The following is a 9,779-nucleotide window of genomic DNA, read 5'->3' on the forward strand; positions in this document are numbered from 1 at the left end:
CTTATATTCTTGAAACCGAGATGTGTGAGTTGTATCTTGCGAATCGATTGCACATTGATAATATGTAAACGCACTAGTAACTTTGTGTTATAAAACATATTGTTGTGTGTGATTCGGTGCGTAGTGCAAGCGAGCATTGTATCAAAGTTTATCCATTCCTTTTATTCAAAGTAGGATACAGGCGATATCTTTGGGCCCCTCGATGGTTTAGTGATGACAAACGTAAATGCTCAGCCGGGCTAGGGCTAATTTGATTTGTTCAATTAGTCAGTCGTCATAAATCAGAAATCGAGAAGTAGTACAAAGAGAATGATTTGAAATCATGTCTCATATGATATCTAGAATGGAGGAATATATGATCCCTTATCTAAGGACACGCGTATCTGATATGATCAGAGTTGACAGCGGCTTTGGAAAGCTACGATTGCAGATCGGGATCCAAAGTCATACGCATAATAGTTGTTAGACTTATCCAAGTGGGAGACTGTTGGATTAGTGTCTAAGTCCATAACTATTTTGGTATGTACTTGACCCGATGGTGCATGGTCCTTTTGGGTTGCCTTCACCAAAGCAACTTGATTGGAGAAATAAATAGAGAGAGAGGTTATTATGATTTATTAATATGTTATGAGAATAATATATTAAAGGAGAAATCATATTTGTTTAATTAATATTGGTCAATAATTAATTAAGAATTAATTTTGTGATCAAGTGTAATTAATTAAACTAGAGGGGCTGAATTGTAATTATGTGATAGTTGCAAAATAGGGAAATGGTTATCCTTGTTAAAGGATGGACGAATTCAAGGATAAGGATATCCTTAAAATCGTCCAAGGTCCAAGAGATAGGGATTTTCAAGGCTTATCTTATGGTTGCTTGATGGGCAAGTAACTAGATAAGGATAAGGACTGAAACCCTAATCCCAAACCTATATAAACCCCCTAAGGCTCATGAATTCGTCTAAGCCTTCCCAAGAAGTCCTAAGGACGAATTCCTACCTCTCTCCTCTCTCTTTATACCTTCTCCACTTGCTTATGGTGTTTGTAAGCCATTAGAGGAGTGACACTTGTGACTCTAAGCCTTCCAAAGTCAATTCAAGGAGGAATTGGGATTGTTATTACTACATAACAATCAAGGTAATATCTTAAACCTAATTATATGTTTATATTGATTTCCATATGCTAGAATTAGGGTTTATAGTCTTGGATTCAAAGCATCACAATAGAGAAACCTAGATCCAAGCATTAGGGTTTGTATGAGCACATAGGATGTCTTATGACCAAAACCCATCAGAAACTAGTTTTGATGAAAGGTTTCATGCAGAAGTCGTGGGAGTGACTAGGTAAGGAGTCCTTGGGCTCCACAGTTGAGTTGGAAATCGGTGTTGCAGATGACCGATGAATGGTTGGAAACCAGGAAGGTCTCGAGATTTTCTAGAAAACAGCCATAGGGCAGTTTAGTGTTTCCGACAGTTCAGTGTTTCAGGCAGTTCAGTGTTTCTGGCAATTCAATGTTTCAGGCAGTTCAGTGTTCCGGCAGTTCAGTGTTTCAGGCAGTTCAGTGTTCCAGACCGTTCAGTGTTTCAGATAGTTGCAGTATTATGGTAAGTATTAATTTTGTGTCGGACTGCAAGTCCAGGCAGATTAATTGGACCTAGGTGGTTTCAGTGCATCCGGTAGGCGGATGAGAGGCAACAGAATTTTCAGTCAGTGGTAGTAGCGATAAGGGAAGTATGGTAAGAGGCAGAAAGTTGACTGAGGGTACTACGCCTCTCACAGCAGTGTTGGATAATCTCAGAAGGGAGGTTTTGACCTTGTTGTGCAGCTCTCGTATGATTCTTAAGCGTTGCAGGGATGAACCTTTTACTTGAAGGATTATCTGATCCATCCGCTGGGTCGGGTGCTCAGTATTAAGTTATAAAAGTAAAAAGCATTCAGTAGGTACCGGAAGTAGTGACCAGCACTGAAGGTGTCGGGAGTAATGAATTCGGAAGGATAGGTCCTTCCCAGTGATAGGGGAGCTAGTTGGTTATGGAACGTTGCCTTGGCAAGGTCAGGGAAGGCACAAGGTAAAGAAGAGTTAACCCCTAGAGCTTCAACATAAGTACTCGGGAAGTTTTATCTGTGAGGATTATGTCATCCAGGATGACTGGGCGTAAGGCCTGCGGAGGTAGTCCACAAGGGTTAGGGTGTTAATTTTTTTCCCAGACAGAGAGTTGGAGGCAGTTCGCAGGAAGTTGGCCATAGCAAACTTCGAGAACGAAGTTTAGTTTAAGTGGGGGAGAGTTGTAACACCCAAGATCAGAAAGGCCAAGAAAAGGAAAGAATACCCTAAGTCAAAGGAGTGGACTCGTCGAATCCAGGGAGGAACTCGACGAGTCGGAGCGGGATCCGGGGGATCGAGTAAGTGACCAACTCGGTGAGTCGGCTCGTGGACTTAGCGAGTTGGGTCTGAGCAAGGAAAACCTTAAATCCGAGACTTGGAGCCTATTTAAATGTCTTATTCTCTTCCCCAGGGTTCCTTTACTGCCTCTCTAACCCAAAACACCAAACCCTAGCCGCCATAATCGTTTTTGGAGCAAGATCTACCCTTGGTGATGTAATTTGGAGCTTGGAAGAGAAGATAGTCATAGTGGTGCAAGAAGACGCCTTGGATCCAGAGTTGGTGGAACACTCCAGAGCATTTGAAGGTAATGAATCGTTACCTTCCCTATTTTGCATATAGATCAACCTTGGTTATGAGATTTGGGGCTTTTATGCCATGTTTAAGAACCATTTCGAGTTAGAAGCCCAGATCTGAAGTTTCTACTTCAGATCTGAGTGTATCTTGGACTAGAGAATCATAAAGCATATGTCCTTGGGTTGATAGTGAAGCCTCTTTGTCTTAAACCCTAGTTTGGAGTGTTTTAAGCATAGATCTCTTTATCTACACGTAAAGTTTGCCACTTTACGTGAGGAATAGGCCTTAGAAGTATGGATCTATGAGTTGGAGTCCCTGTTGGTCTCGAAAAGCCACTGCATGGATTAAGGACTGAATAGACTCAGCGAGTCCTTTGAGTAGACTCGGTGAGTAGTATGAAGATGGAGACGAACTCGACGAGTTGGATGAACAACTCGACAAGTCTGTTGAAGATTGCCCTGGACTCGGCAAGTATGTTCTTGGACTCGGCGAGTCAAGTCGCGAAACCCAAAACCCTTCGAGTCTAGACTCAGATCTGTGATTTGAGTGGGGACTCAGTGAGTTGGACAGGACACAACTCGAAAATCAGTGAACTCAGTGAGTCAGTAGGCTGACTCGGCGAGTAGGGTCAACCTGGAAGGTTGACCTTGACCAGGACTTTGACTTTGATAAGAGTTGAGTTAGTTGACTTTTGGAGGACAGTCGGACTAAGTGTTACTTTGATTTTGGTAGCTCGGAGAGTTAGAGGAGCAGCGCTCCAGACGATTGTCGGTTAGCAGCCAGAGGGTTACCAGCAGAGTTCAGCAGTTCAGGTGAGTTTCCTTCCAGTAGGAATGGGTCTACGGCCATAATGCCGACCCGTTCAGTTAGCAGTAGTTTCCGGACTTTGGTCCGATGCAGTAGTTAGTATGTTTGATACCTTCGTGGCTCAGACAGGATTTATGTGTTATGTGTTATGTGTTCCGGGCTACGGCCCGATGTAGTATGCAATATATTTGTTCATTCTAGTTGATATGTTATGCTATGCTATATTCAGTCAGTTTTCAGACTTTGGTCCGATGCAAGGGGCAAGGCCCCAGTTAGTCCGTACTTCGGTCCGATGCAGGGGACAAGGTCCCGGTCAGCTTCCGGACTTCGGTCCGATGCAGGGGGCAAGACCCCAGTTAGTCCAAACTTCGGTCCGATGCAGGGGACAAGGTCCCAGTCAATTTCCTGACTTCGGTCCGATGTAGGGGGCAAGGCCCCAGTTAGTCCGGACCTCGGTCCAATGCAGTGGGCAAGGCCCAGTATGTGCTTTATATGTTATTGTATGGTATGTGGTAGTTTGGGGGAGCTCACTAAGCTTCGTGCTTATAGTTTCAATTTTTGGTTTCAGGTACTCAATTTTCAAAAGAGGAGCTCGGAGAGATTGAAGTGCACACACCATAGTCAGCTAGCCTGGGATGTTTAACTCTTATAATCAGTTTATGTTTTGAATTAATACAATGAAATTATGTTATGGTTTTTGATACTTTTTCCTTATAAAAATGATCTTAGTAATGTTTTAAAGAAAAATTTTAGTCGTGATTTTTGGGTCGTTTCAAATTATGTGTGACCGGAAGGTCTTATGTGCTATGATGTTTGTATGACTCTATGTGATATGTATATGTTATGTCATGAGTTGCATGATCGGGCTGGAAGGTCGATTGGGTTGGACTGGAATGTCAACAAAGTAGGACCGGAAGGTCATCAGGGTAGGGCTGGAAGGTCTACCGGAGTTGTGGAGCCGGAAGGTCCACTGAGACACATGGACCAGAAGGTCTTATATAGCTATAGCCTCGAGTGGCTAATATGTGTTGTATGTGGTATTTTGGAGAACTCATTAAGCATGCGTGCTTACCGTTTATGTTATATGTGTTTCAGGTACTTCTGAGGACCGCGGGAAGGCACCGACATGATTTGTACACACTGGCAAAGGATTATGTTTTTGAGATTCTGGGATATGTTTTATTATGATGACATTTGACACTTATGAGATTTTGAAAACTATTATATGAGTTATGTTGTGTTTGAAAAATGAAAATTTCGGTTTGAAATTTCACGTTGTTACATCGTGAGCTTCTCTATCACATATATAATAGAGATCTTTCTTGAAGCCACATTGTGGACTTCAAAACACCATGTTGTGGGAGTGTATTTAACTCAAGTTTTGCTCCTTTAAGCTCCTAGTTCCAGATCCAGTCCTCCAAGTTCCAATGTTTGTCGTTTTCACTCATTTTTCTTATAGAATGTCCTTTTTGGCTGCAAAATACAATTTAACTCAATAATTACCAAATATCTTTACATTTAACCAAAATATAGCTTAAAATGTATTAAAATAATGCCTAAAATTATGTATAAATATAGAAATATAAATAAGTAATCGGGGCCTATAAATAAGGAGCCAAGGATCAAACCCTAGACGCTCATTCTCTCTTGAAAAAATTAGCCCCATCGCCTATCTTCCCTCTTGGAAGAAAGTTTTAACACTTTTATGGTTTTTGAAGTTTCATTCCTAGCCTCCCATATCCTATGGTTTTGGTGGTTTTCTCTTTTGGTGCTCTTGGGTGTGAATCATTAAAGGGATTTTTCTTTGGATCCTAACATAGAATCAACGGTGGATGTAACATACACGTTCAGTTATCATGTTTTATAATTTTTAAAATTGAATAATATTATATGATATTAAGCGTTGAGTTCTAACAAGATAGTTTTTACTAGAATTGAAGTAAAACTATGTTTAGAATCACTCAGAAGGTATTGGAAGTCTTATAAGATTCCAGTCAAAAGTCAAATATTAAAATTTAACGAAAATATGAAGTTGGAAATAAGTGAAAATAATGTTAATGAAAGTTTTAAAGAATCTCGTTAGAAACATTTAGGCGAAAACCTCATCGAAATCCGAGTTATAACGAAGAAGTTATGACTAAATGAAATTCCTAGTACTCGTTAAACCGAGAATTTTCATAAAAAGAACGTCCAAATCTGACTTCGTATGAGGAAGTTATGATTTTTCTAAGTTTTGGTATAGTAGTAGACAGCTAAAAACTAGAAATAAATATCTAGTGATTTTTAGCTGATGCAACCTAAACAAGAATCGAAGTCTCATCAATAGTAGTACAACGGTAAAAAGATATACGAAAACGGACGTCGGATGAAGAAGTTAAGAAATTTTAACAGACTTTTCCTGTCCTTACCTGTTAAAAATATAATAATAAAAATGAAGTCAAAATTAGACGACGGGGTCTAAATGAAAGATGTAGAGCATAATTTCACCTACACGTGGATATAAAGAACGTCAAAAACGGAGTTCGTATGCAGAAGATACGAATTTTTGAAGTTATGGCACAAATTTCGAGGCTAGTCTGAAGTGTACGCCCAACGTACAGTACTTACGCCCAGCGCACTAGATCCGACGAACACATATCATGTTGGATTTCCCGTCCGATCCCTTGTTCCGATCAGCCGACACCTCGCATGTACGCCCCGCGTAGAAGACCGCCTCGCAGTACGCCTAACGCATCGAGGACTTACGCCCAGTGTAATCAGCAGCTTCGCTGCCCTATAAATAGAAACTGAGGCTACCGTATTTTTGTTGAGGAAATCTCATTTCTTTCACACTTTACACCTTATACTCTCTCCCAATTTACCCTAACCCCCCCCCCCCCCCCGAAGTCCTGGTATCATCCCCGACACCCGAAACAAGTCCCAACACTCCGAAGTTCCCGAGAAAATTATATTTCCAAGTCGAAACTATGCCCGTGTAAGGCCAGTTTTCAACTAAAATCCCCGGGTTCGTCATAGAAAGTCATATTTAGAGCCGAATAGCTGCCCAAATTAATATTTTAACCCCCGGTTATTTCAAGGTGAGTTCAATATATAGGAACAATTGTATGGTATGTGTTATATGTGTTATGTGCTTTCCTGCGTTATCTTGATTTTTATATCATTGATCATGTAGAGCATGTCTCGTATCATTTCTGGTATTGGCTTTGAGCCTTTGGCCATGTAGAGCATGTCTCGTATTCTTCTGGTATCGGATTTATGCATTTGGCCATGTAGAGCATGTCTTGTATCACTTCTGGTATTGGCTTTGTGCCTTTGGCCATGTAGAGCATGACTCGTATAACTTCTGCTATTGGCATAGGGCTATGTAGGGCTGAAAGCCTGTATATTTTAGCAAAATGATAATCTGAAATTGTATGTCTTCTGTGCCATTTGGGCCGAAGTGTTATTGATGTATATCAAGTATTGAAATTGTTATGTCTCATTGATTGTATATCATTGAATTAAATCATTGATTGATATGGAAAGCTTTTCGCATGATTCACATATGTCTTTGTTGTTCATTGTTCCTCTTTCCTTCTGCCATATTGAAGTATATATATGGCATAACGTTATATTGTATCTATTATTGAACTCACTAAGTGTCACCGCTTACCCTCTCAATGTTTAACAATTGCAGGAGATAAGTAACCAGTATAGTCATATACTGTTTGAAGATTTAGAATAGTTTATATTATTACTTTTGTATTTAGGTTTACATTTGTATAAAAACTTTAATATCCTGGATAGTTTTGTAACTTATTAAAACTTAGTCGGTTTGTATCTAGTCGTTTGTAATCGAAATTATCAATGTAAAATATTATTTATGAATATGCATGTAACATGTTTTGGAGTAATAATGTTTCAATTATGAAAGTGTAGGTCTTTCAGTGGCAAGGGCTAGATCTCAAGTAAAAAGACTTCTAGCCTCTAAAGATGTATGAAATTTTCTTATTAATTTTAGAAGTTTTAATAATAGAATAAAGCTTAGATCCTTATAGTTCGCATGAACACAAAGGAATTATTATATTTTTTTGTTACGCATAACAGTGTGTTAGTATGTAGAAAACCTATCGGTTCTGATACCAAGGTTTTGTTGAGTATTTCGATCAATGAATAGTGGTTCACATCCCACATTGCTACAATGATGAAATCTTGGGAGATCTACATGCTTATAAAAGAAGACAACAACATTGGTTTCAAATCAACCTAACTAAAATACACTTAAAGTGTTTAGTTCCTTCTTTCTTCTTTTATTATAGAGTGTAAAAAGTGTTAATTTACACTTTGGAGAGTGTAAGTATAATTTGGGGAAAGCTTGAAAGATTGGTCCACGTGATTTTAAGAAATTATCTTATAGTGGATCTTTCTCCTTGGAGGCTCATGGTTTTTCTTTGCTTTTCAAGTTTTCAACATATATTCTTATGTCGACTAATTTTCTCTATTATTTTTATTATGAGAATTATTGGGGATCCTTAAGGCTATTTTCCCATCAATTGGTATCAGAGCTTCGAGTTTTGAGAAGTTCTCAGTGTCAGAGGTTCCAATTATGCTTTGTGGTTGCAACTTTGTCTGATCTTCCACAACCATAAATGAATCTATATTAGTCGTGTGGATTAGTCTCTTGGTACTTTGAAATTTCTTCTTATATTATGGGTTGTAGCTTGGTCTAATTTCACTTCAGAAACGAGAATTCGGTGAAGTTTTTTGTGTATGATAGGAAAGACTCGAGAAGAACAACCATACTTTGTTAGAAGGAACGATTTTGATGTGCATAAACAGGAAGAATAATAAGTCATAAAATATTATTTTGTAGTGGAAATGTGGACATTATGGACATGTCAAGTGTTAGGTCAAAATATGGTTTATATTTTACTTTTCTAGGCAATTGTATTTTTGTGTAATATTTTATGATTTTATGGCCTAGTTTATGGCTGAGTTTATGGCCGTAAACACCTTACGGCCGTAAACTCATTTACGGCCCATGTGTGTCCGGCCCATATTCAAGTATATATAGAGGTGTTAGGGTGAGGAGTAAAGATAGATGAACACGAAGTAGTTTACGGCCAGAGAGAGAAATTGTGTGTGTGAATCTTTTGTATCCAGATCATAATTGTAATCAATTCATATATAGATTCATCATATTCTTCTTCTTCTTCTTCTCTTTTATTGTGATCTGACATCATCCGTTTGATTGGGATTCCGCACCATCAAACGGATCTGACTGATACACGGGCAGTTTAGGGACTTACAATTGGTATCAGAGCCAAGTTGTATCAGTCAAAAGGTTTTATTGTTTCGTTTGGAATCTGAATAATTAGTGTTTACGGTCCAAGCTTACGGCCATAAACACCGAGTTCTTGGGCCGTAAACTCTATTTGGAGCAATATTTGATCTTATTTTCGAAATATTTTTGCGTTTTTGGATAGATCTCGCAAAAATAAAGGGAGTTTGTTCTTTGTGTTTTTCATAAAAAGGGGTTTTTTATTGAGTTTTGGAGCTTTAAAGTCGAAAAATCGCTGTTTTTCACGTAATTGTTAAAGGGTTTTCGGCCGGAGCTTACTGCCGGAAACAGTTCATGGCCGGCGGCGGGGTTCGGATTTACGGCTAGGGTTTCCGAAAATAGTTCTCGGCTCGAATTGCGACTCGGCCTTTGCTGCTCCGTTTGCGGCTTGAAGGCTCGGCTCAGTGGCCGGCTAAGCAGCAGCTCGCATCGCAGCTTCAATTAAAAAACGAAGGAGCGACTTTGCAACGGACAGGAATCGAACACGGGACCTCTTGTTGAGGAACCAAGCGACTTACCAACTGAGCTGACTTACCTCACATTACTTCCCTTCGAAATTTAGTTCAAAACCTGTCTTTCTCAGTTCCCATTTTCGCAATTTCACAAAATCAGCCCAAAAATTCAAAAATTTTATTTTTAAAATCCTTTTTCAACCCAAAAATTTTAGTTTTTAAATTTTGACTTTTATTTTTGACTTTGACTTTGAAAATTTGACCTTTGACTTTAAAAACTTTGACTTTCTCGTTTAACTTTTAAATTTTCAAATTTAACTTTTCGGTTTGACTTTTAAGTTTGACTTTTGAGTTTGAATTTTTTAAAGTTGACTTTTAAGGTTGACTTTAAAAAAAAAGGCTTTTTAAATTTGACGTTTAATTTTTATTTTAGCTTCTAGTTTTTTTTATTATTGATTTTAAGGTCTATGAGGGAGTTGAAAACATGAAAGAAAGTCGTCAGGATATGTTAAGACAAAATT

The sequence above is a fragment of the Lactuca sativa genome, chromosome 1 (assembly GCF_002870075.4).
Source record: "Lactuca sativa cultivar Salinas chromosome 1, Lsat_Salinas_v11, whole genome shotgun sequence".
Taxonomy (NCBI): Eukaryota; Viridiplantae; Streptophyta; class Magnoliopsida; order Asterales; family Asteraceae; genus Lactuca; species Lactuca sativa.